This window comes from Enhydra lutris, unplaced genomic scaffold, assembly GCF_002288905.1.
Source record: "Enhydra lutris kenyoni isolate GAN:26980312 unplaced genomic scaffold, ASM228890v2 scaffoldscaffold12, whole genome shotgun sequence".
NCBI classification, from domain to species: domain Eukaryota; kingdom Metazoa; phylum Chordata; class Mammalia; order Carnivora; family Mustelidae; genus Enhydra; species Enhydra lutris.
In genome coordinates, this window is record NW_019154096.1 from 16,310,512 (window position 1) to 16,333,138 (window position 22,627).

Here is a 22,627-nt window from a genome sequence, read left to right on the forward strand (position 1 = left end):
TAAAAAAAAATAATCCATTGCCCACTGGCAACCAGAATGCTCTTTTAAAAAAAATGTAAACCATAGGTGCTGTATGCATGCTTAAAACCTTTCAGTGACTCCCATAACAAGATGAAATACAAACTTGAAGTCCCTCTTAGACTCAGTTTGCTGACCCTCCCAGTTCCTTTCTAACCACTCTCCCCTTCCCTCTTGTTACCTTTATGATGCTGACTTTCTTTCTGGGGTCGAGTCTATCTTATTCTAGGGCTAGGTCAAATTTCACCTATTCAGAGAAGACTTCTAACCACTTTATCCAATGCACCCCCTCTTGAGCCCACTTGTCTTCACCATATTACCCACCGATTTCCTTCATGGCACCTAAAATTATTGTATTTATTCAGATGCTTATTGTCTGACTTTCCCACTGGAATATAAACTCCACAAGGGAAGCCCACTCACTGCTTCTTAGCATCTACGTGCACCCTGGAGTGCTGGTCTTAACGTAAATTTGTTGAATGGGTTTCTAGGCATTACTATAGATGCGCCAGAACTGAGATTTGAATTGCTAGAGGAAATGAACAGCTGGAGTCAGCACTTTGGCAGAGGCATATCAAGCTTTTTTCGTTTGAAATTATAACCTATTTCATTTGTAGAAACTTACATTTTCTTATAGCAAGCTCTTCAAGGAATCACAAAACTCACTTGTCTGGACAAGATCAGTTTGCTTCAGGTTGAGTTGGCAGTATGCTCATTTATTGACGGAAGACTGCCATTAACTTGAAAAAGAATATCAAAATGTCTTATGCCTTGCACCACATCAGATAAGCAAGTAACTGACTCAGAAAATTTATGATAGTCTTACAGTTGTTTTTCCCAGAGATGGTTCTGGAAATAGAAAGACGAAATCAGACTCCAGTGCCATCTAGTGGTCATATTTAGTTCTTCTAGAAATAAAATCCAATATACTTTAATATTGATTTTTCACTTCTTCGGGAGGGGTGTGTGTGTGTGTGTGTGTGTGTGTGTCTGTCTGTCTGTCTTTCTAGTCTTACATATTACTTTAGTCATACTAATGGTGATGCATGTTGATTAAATTTTAGGAAATTCATGAGGAACATTAATCCTTTGTGTCGTCATATGATAGAAATGTATTTTATAAAATAATTGTTTTAGAAGACCATTAATTATAAGCTACACAACAGCTACGACACAAGACTGAAACAATCTGATGCCCCCTGTTATGGTAAATAGTGGGTGGTCACTCAGAGGCAAACAGAGAATCCCAGACTTTTGATCTCCAGTAACTAGCTTCTGCCCTGCTTGGTTGTGAATTCAGATAGCCCATCCTATCCTCGTTTTTCATTTCCTCCATTGACTCATAGTGAAGCCTTTTGCAAAATTAGAACCCACAAAAGTTTGTATTATTTTTAAAAAAGATTTTATTTATTTATTTGACAGAGAGAGAGATCACAAGCAGGCAGAGAGGCAGGTGGGGAGAGAGGGGGAAGCAGGCTCCCCACTGAGCAGAGAGCCCGATGTGGGGCTCAATCCCAGGACCCTGAGATCACGACCTGAGCCGAAGGCAGAGGCTTTAACCCACTGAGGCACCCAGGCGCCCATGTATTATTTTTTTTATAAAATTACTTTTATCTTCTATAACCATAATGCGACTTATAGGGTCTAGAAAAACTAATGGGAATTACTATTCTGGGTGCATATAAAACAGACTTTGCCCTTGCTAAACATTTTATGTACATATATCTTTATAAAATGAGCAATCCTGCATAATATGGATAATTACTCCCTATTTTACAAGAAGGACACGAAGACTAATAGAATTGTTATTTGTTGAGCTCCTAATACATGCCAGAGGTTTTTCATGTATTCTTTTATTTAATCCTACAAACTTTTCAGAGATAGTATCATCACCTGTTCAGATGAAGAAGTGAAAGCTCAGAGAAGTTATTTGTCCCAGATCTTATATCTGGAGACTGGAACTGGAGTCCTCCTGGCTGGTTCTATGTTGTGCTATTTCTACTCCCTCTCCAGCATGTTAGGAAGAAGTTGATTTTTAGTTATATAAAAAATATTTTTCCCTCCACCTACCTCTCATCAGATGCTCAGCAGTATGAGGGCAGGGACCACATCTAATGCCTGGCATGTAAGAACTTAGTACGCATTTGTTGAAGGAGTTGAAGGAGGGATACTTGGGAAGGTTCCCTTTCCTTAATCAGCCACTTCACTAACATTTGCTTGAGTTATTTATTGCTACATAAAAGATTACCCCAAAACTTAATGGCTGAAATGAAACATATTTGTTGTCTCCCAGTTCCTGTGGGTCAAGGAATGCGGGAGATGTTACCCGGATCTCTCACAAGGCTGCAGTCAGGATTTTGGCCAAGGCTACATACAGTTAGCCCACTGTTCAGCTGAGGCAAAGTTTACCTCCGCGGTCATTCACATGGATGTTGGCTGGCCCTGGATGACATGCGTCATTCATGTGACCTTTAGCAGACCTCAGAATCTGGCAGACGACTTTCCCCCAGAGTGAACTGATCCAAGAGAGAGTGAGAGAGAATGGCCAAGATGGAAGCCTCAGTCTTTACATAACCTAATCTCGGAAATGACGTCTTTTCATTTGTGTTGCGTTTAAGGGGAAAACATTACAAAAAGGCATGAATATTTAGAAGTGGAAATCAGTGGAGCCACCTCCGAGGCTATAAACCATGACATTGGTGGCTTTATTCATTGAGTACTGAGCCTTGAAACCACCCTGAAATATTACAGATCAATGCCTTTTCCCGTATTAACCCAGAATATTTTATAATCTAGCTGAGGCTAGATAATGCATAGAAGAGCTAGCTCTGGTGCGAGGCAGACTAGATCCAAACCTGAGCTGCTTCACTGTGATCCTGTGGATGCCTCCATTCCTTGTCCATGAAGCAGGCATTATAATAATGCGTACCTCCTAAGTCTGCCATGAGGTTTAAGTATCACTATCAGTGAATTACTAAACTCAGCACCGGACCCATGAAAACAGCAGTATATTCCAGCTAATATAGATTAAATAGACCTGTGAATTTGTTTTTAATTATCTAGAGTGGTTTCTTTTGCATTTTCTCAGTGTAACCCTAGAAAGGTGGTAGATTTTATATACTTGTTCCCATTATAAATATTTAACATTTGAGACACACAAAAATGGAATGACTTGTCAGTACATGTCGAAGGCAAGCCAGTTACCCGGTTTTTCTTCTGCCCAAGTGATTTCTCCTTCCAATTCTTTCCCTTTCCTTTCCTTTCTTTTCTTTTCTTTCTCTCCTCTTCCTTTGTCCCTCCCTCCCTCCCTCCCTCCCTTCCTTCTTTTTTTCCTTGCATCTTAGAGGCATGGGCATGGAACATCCTCACTACCCATGACTATATATTTTTGGTATTCGTTGTCACAGAGATGTAAGAATCACCTAAGTAATGAAACCAAAAGTTGTTTTAGAACTGACAGAGTCATATTTTGAATGTCATAAAAGAACCATCTATAAACTAACTGTACTACATGCACCACTTTCTAAACTGCACTGTTATGGTAGCTTAAGAAACCCACATCCTGGCTTCGGTTCCTCATTCTACGAGTATGTTTTTTTTGTTAAGTTAATGAAAAACAACCTCACGGGACTCAGATTCTGTCCTTTAATTTGAGAATGGTCTACCAAAAGGCCTAGGAGACTTTCTTATGATAAATTTCAAATGATATTTTACCTAAGCCAACAATAAAACTCTGTAATAGAGACATTGAACCACAAATACATTCCCATTTAATTCCTATTATTCTCCAAGTCTTCAACCCTTTCTCTCCCTTTCTCTCCCAGAAAACCCCAAATTCAGGCCAAACAATCCTGAAGAAAAACATTGTTGACTGTGTGTCATAATCACATCTGTCTTCGGAAACCCAGGACTCTATTCCCCAGATATGAGACAGAGCCCTGAATCATTTTAACTTAGGAAGCTCATCTATTCAGAAGAAAGGTCATTTTATTATTGAAACTCAGTGTTTCCTTCTGTCCATTCCCTTTTTACAAAAATAAATAAACAGCAGCTTCTTGGAGTGCTATAGCCAACCTGTGCTGCTGATCTCTCCTAAGTGATTACAGCCTTCTAAGCCCTCATTGTTGGGCCTCACGTACGCATGTGAACTACGTAGCTTTTAAAATTTTAACTTGTTGGGAGTTCACAGCGTGCTTTGGAGGATTAGGAGGAAAATGAGAGAAAGCAGGAGAGAGAGGTCATTATAAATGAAGAATGGGTAAAAACAATGTTTGAAGGATTTATGTCTATTTTTTTTAATTATTTGAGATCTGTCTGAGAAAAGTAAGTCCTTAATGCCTTTGTGGGGTATCAAATTATTCAACCACATAAATGTTCAAAAGAGGGAAACCTTTCAAAGTCAGGGTTTGTGAGCTTCTTTATGTCCCTTCCCCTGGCTAACAGACTTAGTTCTTCTGGGAGGACTCCAAAGGCAATAGGTCATCACCTCCCCCGGTGTCCACGTCCAGCCCCACAGCTGAGTGAGAGAATCGTCACCGCTATGACCTTTCTTGGGGGCTGACCTAATAGAACACTATGTTCTTCAGAGCTGTTACACGACTGAATCACGACTGAAGAACATGTGCATCAAAACACTAGTGTCACCATTAAAAAAGTGTCTCTGTGTGTGTGTATCTGTTAAGTCCATATATACACAAAAATACACAGATAAGCTTATGTATGTATATGTGTAAATATCGATTTATCTGTCTGTAATCAATGATCTTTAAGCATTGGCCCATGGTCAGGTCACATCTGAAGTACTGTGTACAGCCCTGGGTCATGAATTTTATCAGGGTCCTAGACAAGTTACAACATACCCAGAGAAGCAATCTAGGCTAAAGAAACATCTGGAAACTACTAGGCAGAATGTACAGAGGAGGAAAATAGGCATTATGGTCTTGGAGAAGTGAAGACATAAGAAGAGCAGGGTCCAGAGTCACTTTCAAATTCTAGATCAGTGTCATCTGAGGAGAGAGAAGACTGGCTATATGTCACTGTAGAGGCAGAACTAGGACAACTGACAGAAGTCACAGATGGGAAGATTGGTGCTCGAAACCTGATGGGATTTCTATCAACTTGAGAATACAGATCAACAATCAGACCAGTCAACTCAGCTGTCCCACGAGTTCCACTAACGGGAACACCTTGCTCATGTGGCGGTCTAAAGAACAATGCAGGATGTACTTTCTGAAATCCATGCTCAGGCCATTTACAACGCACTGCTGATCCAGCAGACAAATAATAATAACAATAATAATAACAATAATAACAACAGCAGTTACATAGGATGCTTATGGTGTGCCAGGTCCCATGCATTTACTTTAGCTATCAAAATAAAAGAGTCTCATAAGGGTACTTAACTTCTGATGTGGGGCAGGAACTAGCAAAGTAATTCCATTTTTTGGCAATTAAGTGGAGTGGCAGAAAATCGAATCAGGTAAAATAACGTGTCTCATTTTTTTAGTTATTTAAAAATTGTCTCTTTCTCTAAACAAAGTATACATATATATACACAGTGGAATATAATCTAGACATAAAAAAGGATGAAGTTCTGATATATACTACAATGATGATGAACCTCAGAATCATGGTGCTAAATTAAATTAACTGGACAAAAGGACAAATATTTATATGATTCTATTTATGAAATATCTAGAATAGGCAGATTCATAAAGACAGAGAAGAGATGAAAGATAATTGGGCTGTGGGGTGCCTGGGTGGCTCAGTGGGTTAAAGCCTCTGCCTTCGGTTCGGGTCATGATTCCAGGGTCCTGGGATTGAGCCCCACGTCGGGCTCTCTGCTCAGCAGGAGCCTGCTTCCCTTCCTCTCTCTCTGCCTGCCTCTCTGCCTACTTGTGATCTCTCTCTCTCTGTCAAATAAATAAATAAAATCTTTAAAAAAAAGATAATTGGGTTGGGGAGAGAAGACAATGGGGAGTTATTGCTTAATGAGTACAGAGTTTCTGTTTGGGGTGATGAAAATGTTCTGGAAATAGATAATGGTGAGGGTTGCCCAACATTGTGGTTGTATTTGATGCCACTGAATTATACACTTAAAAATGGTTAAGATGCTAAATTTTATATTATGTATATTTTGCCAGAATAAAAAATCCCACCAAATCCGATCAGCTTTTTTAAAGTGATATCCATCCAGAAATATTATCTCTTACTTTCTGGTCACTCAGAGAAGAACTTAGTTTAAATTGGCAAATTTTTAGGGTTGCCTGGTTGGCTCAGTTGGTTAAACATCCAACTCTTGATTTCAGCTCAGGTTATAGTCTCCAGGTTGTGAGATCAAGTCCTGTGTCAGGCTCTGTGTTCTGTGGGGAGTCTCCTGGAGATTCTTTTCCTCTCCCTCTGCCCCTCCCCCCACTTGTGTGCACGTGAGCTCTCTCTCTCTCTCTCTCAAATACATAAATCTTTAAAATAATTAATAATAATAATAACAATAACAGATGGACAGATTTCTAAAAAGAAGAATCAGTGCTCCACATGGCAAGGCCTGGGCCCAAACTGTTTGAAGGTCATTTTCAGAAGGGTCTCACTGGGACGAATATCCAGACTTCAGCCAGCAGTGTTTCTCACAAGTGCTATGTCCCCACTTAGTCATGGTCAGAGGAACCTGTGGCCTCAGCCCTCTGCTGAGGGTAGCACTCACAGAGCTCTCTGTGGTCATGGAAATGTTGCAAAGCTCTCTGTGGTGATGGAAGTGTTGCAAAGCACTTCAGTGGCCAGTAGCCACATGTAGCTATTGAACATATAAATGTTCTCATTATGACTAAAGAAATGACTTTAAAATTTTACTGAATTTTAATTGGCTTAAATTTAAATGTCTGCATGTGAGTAATAGCATAATTCCATAGAGTTCCACTCTGGCCCCCCTATGGCAATGCCCCTTCCCCAAAGGGTGAGTGGTAAAAGGGTCCAAGGGGTCTTAAATTGTCCTCTCCTTCTTGGCTTCTCCTGTGGTGGGAGCAGGCCCAATGGAGGACAGGTGGATGCCAGAGCTGTGAAAAAAGATCTGACTCAATTTAAGGGAAACTGGAATTAGGGTCATAATAAGGAATGAGGAGGCAGACAAGACGTCAAGAAGAATTAACTTTGATTCTCACAAGTGCAGGCATGAGAGCAGATCATGGTGGGAGGGCTCAGAGGCTGAATGAAGTTTTGTGCTCATATGATCACAGGGATGGCATATTTCTTTTTGGGGATTTGGGAGAGAGAGGGGTTCTTTCCAAGAAACCCTCTTTGGGAGGGAGATGGATTCTTTCCCAAACCTTTCAACTATGAGGAAAGGATGCTACCTTCTGGTGGAAGATGAAAGCTTCCTGGTTCTAGGTTTGGCAGCAGCTTAGTCTGCCAGGGGCAGGCCTTGCTTATACATGGCTACGCTGGAATCCATCATAGATTTGAAGGAGATGGTCATGCAGAACTAGAACTAGAATAATCTGGCCCAGATGAAACTGTCTGGCTTCACAATGTCTGCTTTTTAGTATTTCTCTAAGGAGTCACACTCAGCATCCTCTTTTCCAAACTGTGGGACTGAAGACATAGATCAAAATCACAGAAACCTCGAAGTATGGCAGAATCGAAGTCCCAGTGAATTTAGAGATGAAAGGATGAATTATCAATTCTCTTATTGCAGATTCCTTTCTGTGAAAAAGCCCTTTATTTACTCTGTCTTGGCCCTCACTTGCCTGATTCTGAAAAATTCTACTTTTAATTCCGTTTTCCTTTGGAAGTATTTGCAATGATGAAGAGGTGAATTGACTCTCCTGAAGTCCAAGGGCTGCCTTGATGTGTCTGTACACTCATGTACTTAGTAAGCCACTGAGAAGCTGCCACTGGAACTGGCTCCTGTGGGAAGTGAGTGAGAAAAAGTTGTACTTCTCTTTCCTTGATGTCTAACCAGATCCAAAGAGGAACGAGTATAGTTGTTCTAAAGCACACAGCTAGCCCTCGATAAAACTGTGAGATGATCACACAATGATTACAAAAATATCATGGAAAAATGTAGCGCTGGAACAGCCAACATTTACGCTAGTGTATATTGAGCACCTACTCCATTCCAGGCACCTCTCACGCATTCATACTCTATGGTCCACTATAGCTGTGACAAAAGATTTGAGGCTCCGAGGGGGGAAGTCATTTGCCAAAGGATGCAGACTTAAGATGTGGATTTAATTCTGTCTGATGTCAAAGGTCATAAATGAGGTGATGCTTGTCTTTCTCCTTCTTAGTCCCAGTTCTCTCAGTCCTGTGGGTACTGATGCTCTCCTAAATCCATACTCGATCAAGGCTTCCTCTAGTATTGCTCTCTTGGGTCTCCCCTGACCCCACAGACCTCATGATCCTGACCTGACCTATCTCTTTTTCCCTATTCCCAAAATCTGACTTGTTTTGTTATTTGCTTAGCACCTTGCTAGGCAGGTGCTTTCACTAACTGATACGAAGAGATTCCTATACTACTCACCACAGCAATACTTGCGCTTTAAAAGAGGCCCTGTGTAGACAGTATTACCATGACCCAAATGAGTGAGTCTCTAAAATGGAAAACTTCAGGCACCAAGGCAGGCTGATCAAGAAATAATTTAATACATCTGAGGTTATGCATGTGTTGAGTATGCATGTGTCTGCCTATTTGAGGAGGGAGTTGCTGTTGGGAAAAGGCTTCCATAGTATTCTCTTAACTTATCTCATAGACCTGTGTGTTTCTATCTTTTTTCATGATTGCTCCCCTAAGGACAATTTTTTTCTTAATTGCCCCTTCCCATGATATACCGTTATCTGTTTATGTACTAATGTTAATGTAATCTGTGCTTCATACAAAAAAGGAGTAAGATTTCAGACTTCCAAGAACCGATTTTCACCCCATTATGTGTGGAACGGCTATGGTTGAGAATGCATGCTGATAGACCAGTGCTTTCCTACCTTTTGGAGAGATAGGAGAGCTGAGTGTGAAGAGCATATGCTGTAAATTAAAATCCCAGCTCTGCTATTTCCTCATTGTGTTACCTGGGCAGCCCTTCATGCTTCAGTTCTCCCATGTGTAAAATGGGTGTGCCCTGGATATTAAGGGAGTTAAATGTAGGGGCACCTAAGTGGCTCAGTCAGTTAAGCATCTGCCTTTGGCTCACGTCATGATCTCAGGGTCCTGGCATTGAGCCCTGCATTGGGCTCCTTGTTCATTGAGGAGCTTGCTTCTTCCTCTGCTTGTTTCTCTCTCTCTCTCTCTCTCTCACTCTCTGTGTCAAATAAATAAATGAACAGACAAATATTTAAAAAAGAAAGACTTAAATGCATATGAAGCACTTAATACAGGTCTGGATGCAGAGTTGGAATTAAGAGTTAGGTATTTTCATGTCAAGGTGCACATAGAAAGCTATATTACTTGTACTGCACATGAGAAGTAAACTGAGGGGAGCGACTTCAGGGTGTTTTTATGGGGCTTGTTGAAAAAAAGTGAGTTTAGATATTTTATAGTTACCATAAGAAAAATACAAACAAGAAAAACACAATTTAAAGAATTGGATATAACTTTCAAATAAAATAATTTCAGAAAGTATAATGAGAAACTTGAACTTATTTGTCCTCATTGACAGAAATCCTTGCCTACACAGGTGGTGACAAATGGTCCAAAAGAGATGATTAAGGACCTTAAGTGTCAAAATAATGATTCTGAATTCAGAAAGTTTATAGAATGAGGCATTCAAATCATGCCTAAAGATCATCTTAATTTTTGTAACTTTGTTGAATGGTTGCTTTATTTATTTATTTAAGAGAGTTTATTTATTTATTTACTTGAGACAGAGAGATTGGGGGGGAGGGGCAGAGAGAGAGAGAGAAACTCAAGCAGCCTCTGCATTGAACATGGAGCCCAACGTGGGGCTCGATCTCTCAACCCTGAGATCACGACCTGAGCCAAAATTAAGAGTCAGAGGCTCAGCTGACCGCACCACCCAGGTACCCCTTGAGTCATTGCTTTAAAAAACGGTTGAATATTTTGAGCGCGAAGAAGAGTTATAACCCCTCCTATCTCCTGGCCGACCTGAAGCTTGGCGTGCAGCAGTATTACCCCGTCCCAGTGGTTGGGACACGGGTATCAGCCATTGCCTTCCCAATTTTGTGTAGGCCTGGCCCAGAACAAATACGGATGAGACGAATTTTTCCTCATAGAAATCCTTTTCAGGAGCACTTTATTAAATTGCCCTAGGCTGAAAAAGAAGACCCAAGCTGGGCCTCTTAAAGAGGAAGCACCAGGGCCCGTTGTGGGCAGGGGCCACCAGCTTTGTAAATGGGAGGGCCATGGGAGTGAAGAAGCAGCGCCAGCTCCGAAGAGGAGCCACAGGACAGCAGCCAAGGATCAGTCCACAGGAGATGCCACTGGTCAGGGTCTGAGCGGATGGGGTAGGAGGCTAATCTGAGGCTCTGCCATCCGAGTCTGAGCTGGTTTCCCACACCCGGTCCAAGTGCAGGATTACCTTGTGCACGTTTGCTCGCCCCTTCCTCGCTGGGCCTCGTGGAGAGCCGTGGTAGATTTCTAAAAATACAGAATTAAATCTCCTCTAGCCTCTATTTGAATAATTCCGTGCTTTTTATTATTGTTTCCCAGCAGTGAACTGAGAGAAGAACTGCATGTTCTAGCCAAGCCTAATGATTGTTTTATAAATATTTATAAATCAGATACGAGCCTCTTTTCTTTCTCCTCTCTGCCCAGCTGTACATTATTGGGAGGCCCATTCTTCCCTTCGTTACAGCTCCTTTGACGTTTTTCTGGGCTGGGAGGGCATTTGGAGTTTGACATTTTTCTTTGATTTGCTTGCCTGTACTTCTGGAGTCTTTGTTAAGGAGCTTCATTCTGAAGTATTTAAAGGTGGCCTCCTGAGGTTGCCTCATTGTTCACATGTGCTGAAACCAAAATGAAGAGAGAACCCATTTAGCAAATTCATTTGTCAACAGAGGACACGTCACTCTGGTTGGGACAGTGTCTCTTGCCTATCCTAAAAAGCATCAGAAATAGAGTGGGGGAGGGAAGAGGAAGAAATACCTGGAGCAGAAACGCCAAGAACGGAAATCAGTAACCCGTTTGGTAGATTAGGTTTCGTTCCTGGAAGACTGCTGTCCATTTTCTGGCAGTGGATGGCACTCCATCTACAGTGTTTGGAAATCTGCCCCAGTGGCCATGGCATTCAGAAAGTGGTGCCAGACTAATTAGATTAAGTTAACTGTGCCTGAGCTATTATATTGGATTGATCTTATTTTTCATGCTAAGTGTGGAATCACTATGGAAGCTAATTGCTAAATAAATGCAGATCCCTTGTCTGGTAGCAATAGGTTCTCCTGATCTTCACTGACAGTGACGGAACAATGTTACAGCACAGGGACACAGTGAGACTGACAGACCCCTCCCAGAATTTGCTTCATCAGAATTTGCTTTCCTCATTTCTCAGGTGTGCTCAGAGCCAAGATCGTCAAGTTAATCTTCCAGGAAGCTAAACATAATGACAGAAGGAAGGGCTTGGCCAGACTGTTTCCTTGGGGGAGTTACTGGGGAGCAGGGGTACTATAACCACCTCTACTATCACCTCCAGAAGGAGCAAAAATACGTCAAGTTTCCACTTTGTACCAGCACAAGCTTTATACAAAGTGCTTATCTCACCTTCTCTTACTTTGCAATGATACTGAAGAAGCAGTGCATTTAAAAGCATTTGGGACAACTCTGTGGTATAGGCTATATTATTCCCAACCTTCTGAGAAATGAGACCAAGGCTTAGTAACTTAGGTACTAAGCCTAAGGTCCAGGAGCTACATAGCCAGGATGATCTGAAGACTCTCTCACTCCACAGCTGGTGTTCTGAAACCCTATACTCCATCCTGTAGTAAGAAACTGGACCTTGGGGCACAGTAGAAAGAGCCCTTTACTGATCTCCATGTGATAAAGAACTTCTAGTAGAGGTATTTTCTGATTTCTTCAATGATCCTGTAATGTTCCCTCCAGATGGAATTTTTTGTTCTTCAAGATACCTCCAGACAAACCATGAGAGACTGTGGACTCTGAGAAAACAAACTGAGGGTTTTGGATGGGAGGGGGGTGAGGGGTTTGGTGAGCCTGGTGGTGGGTATTTTGAAGGGCATGTATTGCATGGATCACTGGGTGTGGTGCATAAACAAAGAATGCTGGGACCCTGAAAGGAAATAAAATAAAATAAAATGGAAAAAAAGAGATGCCTCCAGTAGGAACCAAGACAAGAATTAGTCCCCAAAAATATCCTTTGGAGAAAGGGACAAGTTTATCTTTCCATGTTGTCTGCACAAAGTCTCCATGAAACTGAGCCTGGGACTTGTCGAGCTGCCCCAGGTGCTAATTTGGGGTGGGGAATCACATCTGGAGACAAGCAGGTGGCTGCTGATCTACCGCTATTTAATGGAAATAATCATGGTGTGATACATACCAGACCATATAGAAGGCTGGCTGAAAGTGAGCTGCCAACCCACAAACCACAAACCCAGCAAAGCACCAAAATACATCTCTCCTTGGCCTCTGTGGGAAGGCACAGGAAAGGGGGCTTGGGGATTCAATTTAACCAATTTTAAAAATGAGGTTAACTTGGAACAGTGAAGGACTTCACCAAATTAGGTCTAGTAGATCACTTCCACCCAGGTTAAGCAGCATGGCCTACAACAGTGGTTTTTCCACTTTTATATTTTCAAACAGTGGGACTCTTTTTGAAAACGAAGTCTTATGGAGATCTCACTAAAGAGTTTCAGTAGGAGTTTTGCAGATTGTAGCTCAGTTTCGGGAGAAGGGACAGGAACCCACCTGATCACCTCCCTGTTCACAGTGCTGCTGAGACCCCTCCAGAGCCCCCTGAGGATTTGTAAACTATCCTCTGCTACACTGAGGGACTCTATGTATCTATTAACTTTGAATATATTTTACAAACAAAGGCAAATTTCAGTTTAATCAAATTAGTATATTGTCCTAATGATCACAAAATTTAGATTGGTGAATTCCAAATTAATGAAGTTTGGCTGAATTTATGTATTTCAAGCAACATAGAATTTAAAAAAAAATTTTATAAACATATAATGTATTTTTATCCCCAAGGGTACAGGTCTGTGAATCGCCAGATTTACACACTTCACAGTACTCACCATAGCATATACCCTTCCCAATGTCCATAACCCCACCCTCCTCTCCCTCCCCCCCTCCCCCCAGCAACCCTCAGTTTGTTTTGTGAGATTAAGAGTCACTTATGGTTTGTCTCCCTCCCGATCCCATCTTGTTTCATTTATTCTTTTCCTACCCCCCAAACCCCCCATGTTGCTTCTCCACTTCCTCATATCAGGGAGATCATATGATAGTTGTCTTTCTCCGATTGACTTATTTCATTAAGCATGATACCATCTAGTTCCATCCACGTTGTTGCAAATGGCAAGATTTCATTTCTTTTGATGGCTGCATAGTATTCCATTATGTATATATACCACATCTTCTTTATCCATTCATCTGTTGATGGACATCTAGGTTGTTTCCATAGTTTGTCTATTGTAGACATTGCAAGCAACATAGAATTTAAAAACAAAACTCTTTATAAGAGAATTTTCAAACATATGTAGAATAAGCAGACTATAAAATGAACCTCCATTTATTAATCATGAAGTTTCATCAATTATCAACATTGTGCCAATTGTTCATCTGTCTTACATCCCTCTTCTTCCCTCGAGTATTTTAAAAGAAAATCTCAGATTTCATTATCATTTCACCCACAATACTTCAGTATGCATCTCTAAACAATAGGACATTAAAAAAACCCCACAAAATCACATGGCTTTATGACACCAAATTAAAACGAACTCTTCAGTTTTTAGCATTTTAACCTTGGAATTATAACCCAATCAATGCTTATCCAAATGTATTTTGAGGAGTAACATCAAAATGTTAATGTCCATTAGCAATTTACAATGGATGTTTTTAGACAAATTATTTTGGGGAACTTCTGGTTTAAATAAAGTTAAATTGTTCACCTGCAAGACTTTATAAAAATTTTAAGACTCTAATTTTCATAGGACTCCAAGAGGGGAATAGAATATGTGCAAGTTTTGAAATTTATTTGACCATTGACACATTTTTTTCGTGGAGCACAAGATAGGATAAGAATTACACAAAACACCGAAGAGTGGAAAACCAGTCTCAGCCCTAGGACTCAAGGGTCTTTGTATCTGTATTTCCTAGAGAGTTAAGGAAGCAGCCTTGCTCTTGGTGGGCAATGAATAAAGATGTTGGATGAACATCAGTTGTCATCATACAGAACAATGAATATGCTGCTTAGGAGAGGTCTACAATCTAATCACAGAGAAAGACAAATGCTGTTCTGACAACTGGAAATCACATGACACAGTGATACACTGAAAGTTACGAACATAAATTCAAGAGGATTCCAGGGAAGGGAAGATCCATTGGCCCTGTAGTGCTCCTCTGTCCAGAAGGAACATGATGAAGATGAAGCCCTCCTTGAGCTAGGCCTGAAAAAATGAGTAGCAGGAAGGAAGATTCTGGAATCTGACCAAATAACATGAATAAGAATGCAGATATCTAAAAAAATATGGTTTGTTCAGGTAACAGTGAAGCAGCCAGCCAGGCTGGGAAGTGGTGGGAAATGGCGTCTAATAATGAGAGTAGAGTGTGACCATGTTGACTTGACAGTGGATTTGGATTATGATCCAGGTGGCATGGTGATGAACTACTTAAGAGAAGATATTGTATCTTTTATGACATCTTTCCCAGTAGACTACCTTAAATACAGCAGGCTCAAATAAACAGATGTTTATACATGGAATTCCATTGAATGGAGTGAGCATGACTTATGTCTCAGCATAAACTCACTGATTGACATAACTAGGCTGTCCATCACTACAGACAAGACCCCAAGGGGATGGGCTACAGGATGGTTATATATTTTTGTTGAATTGAGGAAGGAAAGGAAAAATGAGAAGTGTGAGATGATTGAGGACAGAAGTTACCAAACATAAGAGTTCAGTAGTGAAGATGAAGGATAGAAAAGTTAGAGGAGGGGATTGCTTGGGAAAATAAGAAGAGCCTAAGGGTGTTGGGCCTCAGGGAACAAGGAGAGAAGAAAAAAGAACAAGGAGAGAAGAAAAAAAGAAAAAAGAAAAAAGAAAAAAAGAAGAAGAAAAAGAAGAAAAAAAGAAGAAAAAAAAAGTCCTCATTTGAGTAGAAAATGGAATCCTATTTTAAAGAGGGTTTGGGGTTTTCGAATTAGCACTGACATTAATGCTTGTCCTCTAGATCAGTGCTACTCACAGGATGGTTCCCGAGCCAGTACAAGTCAATGAATTGTCTGTTTCTGGTCAGCGACGAGATAAGTATTAAAATTGAGAGTAAGCCAGATGGCATGGCTGGACACACAAGCAAGTGGTTATTTTCTAGTAATTAATTTTTATTGTATTTTACAAAAGTATTAGTTTAAAAAGTGTTGGGAAAAAATAGTGCTTCGCCACAGATGGTTTGAGAAGCACAATCGAGATTATTCTTGAAAATGCTCTGAGGAATATGTCTTCTCTCACAGCCAGTTTTTCGTTCTGCATTAAAACAAGTGGCTGTTTGTTGGAGAGCCAGATGGCTTGCATTTATAGTCCATCTTATTAGAAAATTATGCATCTAATCCCTAGAAGCTAAACCCAGCGCAGGGAGATGCTCACACTTGGAGAAGCACAAAAGAACTGGGAGGGATTGAGTCCCTTTTACTGGAGGTTTATTCTCATTGAGTAGAATAACAGGAGGAATCACTGGCCCTGTTCACATTATTTTCTGTAACTCCTTTTTCCCTCCCATTTTCTCTCTTTCCCTCCTTGTTCTGGCTATATACACGTGTATTGTATTTAAAACTATACAACATAACTTTGTCATATAGGTGACCACCTGTTTATACCTACAATTGTATTCTTCTCTAATATTTTATTATCTGACATGTTACCCCTAAATGAAAAGTGAGATAGGCAGGGACTGTATTATTATCCCATTTTATAGGTAAAGAAACTGAGGGTGCAGAGATTTGTGACCTACCCTGTTCTCATGGCTAGCACTCAGTTTTCTGATTATCTGCCAAATGGTCTTGACTTCCAGCCATGATAGGAGGCAGCTGAGCAGAGTCAGAGAGCTTCCATGTGTTTAGAAAAATTTAAATGAAACAGCATGTGCAAAGGGCCAGCATGGAAACTGGTAGAATGTAACCGCTCAGTAAGTGTACTTTCCCTTCCTTAAAGAAAATTTTAAAAAATGCCAGAAGGTAGAATGGAAAGAAGGAAAGAGGTTGTACCTTTGATCAAGACATAGCCCATGCTCTTTAAAATGAACAGTTGCAGGGTTGGTATTGTACAAATCTTCTGGGTCAACCTTCCCCGAAGTGTTTTCCAGCCCATGTTAATTAGGTCCCAATCTCTGCCATTTACTGTTTGACCTCCTTCAATTGTTTAAACTCTCTGAGCCCCTAGAGTTTTTTTCATCTAATAAAAAATGTTGATACAACTTACTTTGCAGAGAGGCTGCAAGTTTTACGGATAATATGGCTAGCATACAGTGGGCACTCGATAATTGGTGCTGTTATGTCTACACAATTTTTCTAAATTTTCTTAATTTTTCTTAATCTGGCATAAAATAGTCAGATCAACCAACAGATACTGAGCACCACCTTGACTGAGTCTTGTGTGGAATGACCTGCTATTAACTATCTATTCTTTAATTCAAAAGTCAGGCAATTAAATCCAAGAGCCAACAATATATAGTCATGTGTACAAATACAAAATGCCTATATGTATTCACTAAAAAAAAAAAAAAAGTTATCCTCCCCAATTTTCTCTTGTATGGCACAATATTTAAGTACTGCAGGGATGATTTATTATAGTCGGGCAGCACCAGTTCTTCAAAACCGAATATGCTGGAGGAAGATTAAGAGGGAAGATGGAACCATTTGACAGTATAATTACACATACAACTTTTACTGTTATTGTGTATATATCAAAGATATTGTATCAAAATTTAAAGAGATAAATATTTTAAATTTAGAAAATGAGAACACTTTCTGTTTGTAGAAAAGAAAAAAAAGGAATTTAATAATATGCCATTCAAATTTGCTTGAAATAATTATGTTATTTCAGTTCTACAAGATAAACAGTCCACACCACAGAGCAGGGCCTGGGCTATAATTTAACAAACACATGTCCCACAAGAGTGATGAAGAATATGGCCAAAGGCTGAAATTGGATGCATACATGATCTGGGGGTGTAACTTCATTTGTAAAATGAATCACAGTCTAAACTTGGACTCGGTTGACTTATTGAAATCATACTTTTGCACGAAATGTTGTTTTTCCTATAGGGGCACTTTTCCCAGCTTATTTTTAGTAATGAGTTCTTTTGAACAAAGCACTCCAGTGTTCACCAGGGGCCAGCTAAGGACACTTTTTAGGACCTTTCTCTCCATATTTGACTATCTTTGGCCCACCTCCAAAGCTTCCTTAGCTTCTCTGACTCTAACTCCCTCACTTTTGCTCCTTTCAAATTAACTGCAGAAAACAAACATGGGAATTTTTGAAATTTATATCCATGGACTCTGTAATCACTTTTTTACCCCAAGAAGCAAGAGGCAGGGTAGTGTGGTAGGAAAAATACAGGAGCAGGCTAATAGGAATGTAGGGCTCTAAGTCTGGCCCTGCCATTAATGATTTGAGTATCTTGGGCAAGTCACTTTATTGGACTTGGCCTCGGATGTTTTTGTTGTTGTTGTTGGTTGTTTGTTTGTTTGTTTTGTTTTGTTTTTTAAATACATGCAGAGTAGAATGAACCAGAGAATCTTAAATCAAGGAATTCAACTATGACATCCTATGATGTAAGTTTTCTGCCTTCACTCAGTCCATGAAAGCCATAGAGCTAGTTCTTTCTCCATTTCCACTATTTATCAACTATATTATCAAAGCCATAGAGCTAGTTCTTTCTCCATTTCCACTATTTATCAACTATATTATTCATTAGTCTTTTGTAACATTAGTTTCCATATTTATAAAATAAGCAAAATAATAGTATTTTTCTGAAAAAAGTTGCTGTTATGATTAGATGAGATTATAAGCCCAGTTTAACCTGATGGCTGTCACAAAGTAGGTATTCAATAAATGTCATCTACTATTTGGCTTTCAAGAAATACAGCTTTGATCCATCTTGACAAGAAGGCAATAGATGTTGGAAGTTATTCAGAAGACATTGCTGCTAGCAATCTCATTTCTCATGTCAGTTTTCCTGTTTGGGTTCTGTCTGGCCTTCCTCTATTTAAAGGAAGTCAGGAAGAAAATAGTCTATCCCATAACAGGGCCATCATATAATAGTGGTACGCCACTTTCTGGGGACACACTTCATGGTTTTCTCTTGCTGAGAACCATTTAGTTACCTTTCTTTTGTATTGTCTTTTTCAATCCTAGGTTCAAAGGGTAAGAGTCTTGAGACAGACAATATCTTGTATTAAATTCTGGAGTCAAATGAAAATAAAGTGATGAATATTCTACCCTAACGATTTCAAGTAGAGTCTCTGGGTTTGACTCCTGTCTCTGCTCACACCTGCCGTGTGTAACTTGGGCAAGTAACTTCAACTCTCCCTTCCTTATTCTCAACATCTGTTGAATGCACATAAGAGCACATGTCTCCTAGGGTTGATGGGAAAAAGAAATGTGCTACTACTTAGGAAAATGCTAGCACATATTAAGAACTATTTTGTAGCTATTATTTCTAATTACCAGATTTCCTAGAGAGAGAAAAGTTATGAGTGAATGAGCTCCAGATGTATGGACAATTTTTTTTTTCAAGATTATACACCAGGTAGACCAGAGTGGAATGATAGATTAAAGAAGAATGGTGTTTTATATATATTGGGTGTGAAAAGGACATAGCACAGTTCTACATAAAATAGAAAGGGAGAAACATTGATCAAATGAAGAACTTTTTACTGTTTCCTAAAGTGCCTACTACATGCCAGTCATGTACATAAATTATCTCATTTAGTCCTTATAGTTGCCCTCCCTGAAGTATCACCGGCCCCATTTTTACTGATGAATAAATTGAGGTCCAGAGAGGTTAGTTGTTGGCCCAAATTTACACCATAAGTGGTAGAGCTGGGATTTGAATGTGTATTTGACAGACTTCAGAATCCATTTTATTTATTTAGGATGTTACATTGGCTTGCAGTTGGGATAAGTGTAGGGGACTGGGAGAAAACTGAGGAGTAAGGAAGGTATGTTTGAGAAATTTATTTATTTATGTGTGTGTTGGATCAAAAGGTTACTATGTCATTTTACAGTCTCAGAGATATTTTTCTTTAAGAGCCTGAGATGTACTGATACCAACTCTCAAGATACTTCCCCATGAAGGAAATTTTTAAAAGAATGTTGGAAGCTGGATAATATTTTTTCCTTGCCTGATAGTGAAGACTTTTCCAGGTAGAGAGAAGTAAAAGAACATTGGCTGCTAGAAGCTGACCAGTCTTACATAATTTTTCTTAAAGTTATAGCTATTCTTAGGTGAATATTAATTCAAGATAGAGCAACATTTTGCAAGGTGGTATGCCAAAATTACTTATAGATGCTCGGAAATAGTTAAAGAGCTCCAGATTAGTCATTTTTCTCCAAAGCACTGTCTTATTTATCTTCTTTTTAAAGCTGAAAATTTAACAAACCCACCTATTGCTGAAATGCAGAGATTTTCTTTCTTGCTGGGGTGATTATTCTTGAAAGAAAATGAGTCTTTTAAGAGTGAGACTATAAAAATGGTGAGAGAAGGAAAAAAATCATCAGAAAAACTTATTGAAAAACCCTAAAAAGATCAGAGAGTCGCCTTCTGGTCTGGCTACAGCAATGTTTTTATTACGAGTTTGACATCTGACCTTACTGTCCTCCTTAACCAAAGATGTTCAACTTTTTATTGTATTAATTTCAAATTTATATGTGCATAAAGAAGTAACCTACTTTCTCAGGAACATGTTCCATTATATATTATAAATAACACACTGAATCCGTTATTTTCAAGCATATTTTTGTTCCCTCACTTCAGTTCATTTTGAGTATCAAACCAAAAGATGATCCCTTGGAACAACACAGAACTTTTTATTTTTCTTTTAATAAAACCACTCTTCTTTTTTATCACACTTTCATTAAACATTTTATGAATGTACTAAAAAATACTGAAGCCAACATTAAAATGCTCTACCCTCACAGCAGAATTATGCGCTTTTTGTTCTTTTCACTGTGCGAGGCCTGGAACATTCTAGCCAGGCTGTGACATGTGGGTCCCTGGAGGTCTAAGTGTGGACTTCAGTGAGACCAAACAAGAATATGAAAATAAAAGAAAAACTGATTGAAATATTATTACGGCTTCTTCTGTGAAATCACCTTTAAACTTTATTCGTTTGTTTAATTCATCTGGCTAATATTTATCAAGGGCTTGGCACATGCCAGACACAGACGTGAGAGAACAGTGAGTAAATGTCACAAATCCCTGCCCACAAAGCTTACATCATGGAAGGAAATGTAAGTAAAATGCACAATTTATTTGCAGGTCATTGTTGATAGAGTATGCAGAGAAGGTGATCAGAAAGTGTTGGGTGGTGTTGGGGATTGCTTTTTTGACTAGAAGCTCCTGTACAAGGAGTAATAGAAATAATGACTGGATAACATTGTCTACTCATCTCAGGTAGAAATCTTTCAGCCTGTGATAATTTAATGCAATATTTGCAGCGAGTGTTTTAGAGATTCTCTCAACAGATTAAGATAATTTCCTTCTCTTCACAAGGCACTAAGATTGTCTGAAGTGGGTATTGATCTTATCAGTCACTCTGCATTTTTTGATTAATCATGATTTTTCTCTTATTTTGTGAACATAGTGAATTACATTAAGTGGTCAAGGTGAATTAACCTTATATTTGTAGAATAATTCCACCTTAGTTTTGATTTAGTGGCTAATAATTTTAAGACTCACATCTAAATTCTTAAGGGAAAGTGATTTTCTTTTCTTATAATGCCCTTGTCAGGTTTTGTGTCAAAGTTATGACAACCTCATAAAATGAGTTTCTAAGTTTACATTTTCTACTTTTTTGGAAGGTATTATGTAAGATTTGTGTTATTTCTGCTTTAAATGGTTGGAAAAATTCAACAGGGAAATCTGAGTGTAGTGTTCTCTCGCAAGTTTTCTAATTACAGAACAAAATTCTTTGGCAGATAGAGAACTATTCATATTTCTTATCTCTTCTTGGTCAGATCTGATGATTTGTTTTTTTCAAAGAATGTGTGCATTTTATCTAAATTTTTAAATTTATTGGAATAATGTGGTTTATAATATCTTCTTAACTTTTTAAAGCCTGTAGGATTTGAAGTTATAAGCCTCTTATTATTTCTGTATTGGTAATTTGTGACTTCTCTCTACTACTGATTCTCAGTTTAAGGAATAATTCTAAAAATTTATTTTTGTCTTTTTACATTACATTTTATGTTCGTTCTCTATTGTGTTATTTCTTCCCTGTACTATTTCCTTTTTTAAACTTATTTGGCCCTAATTTGTTCTTCTTTTTGCAAGTTCTGAGATGAATAATTAGAGACCTGACTTTCAGCTTCTTTTCTTTCCCAATATTTGTTCTTAAGACTATCATTTTTCCTCAAAGCAGCCATAGCTGCATCCCCCAAGTTTTGATGTACTGTAGCTTCATATCATTTGGTTCAAAATAGTTTGAATTTCATTGTGATTTGTTGTTTGATCTGTGTGTTTTTACAAGTGTATTGGTTGCTTCACATATTTGTGAATTTTTCAACTTGTCTTTTGGATATTAATTTTAGCTTTATTCCACTCTAGTCAGGGAATGTATTCTGTGTGACATCAATCTTTAAAAATTTGCTAAGATTTGCTTTCTGGCCCAGTGTCTTGTTAATTTTGGTAAATGTTCTGTTTTCTTTTGAAAAAATGTAGTCTTTGAATACAGAGTTCTATGAGGTCAAGCATATTAATCACATGGTTCATATCTATTATATTCTTATTGTGGGTTTTTTTGTTTGTTTGTATTAGTCTATTTACTATATTAGGGAAAGTTGTGTTAAAACTTTCACCTGTAATTGTTGATTTTTCTCTGACTTTATTTCTGTCAACTTTTTCTATATATATATTTGGGGATATTTTATTAGTTGCATATACTTGGTTTTATTCAATTTCCTATTAATAGAACATTTTATAATTATGAAACCAATCCTGGTTTTATCTCTAGTGATATTTCCACCCTGTCTTCCAATAGTGACATAAATATCCCAGCTTTGTTTTGATTCATTATGCATTGTGTATTTCCCCATTATTTTATTTCCTTACATTTAATTCCTTATATTTAAAGTACATCCCTTTAAGCAGTATGTGGATTTTTTTTTTAAATACTATTTGGTAATTTAAAAATTTACAGTGTTCAGTATACTTACATTTTGTGTTATTATGATGTTTGGATTTAAATTTGTTCTTTAATTTGCCATCTAC

General features: G+C 38.7%; 1 pseudogene; it reads left to right on the forward strand.

Moving 5' to 3' along the window:
• LOC111144979 overlaps window positions 1–15,454 on the forward strand; it is a 47,298-nt pseudogene extending 31,844 nt beyond the window's left edge.
• Window positions 15,455–22,627: the final 7,173 nt, after the last annotated feature.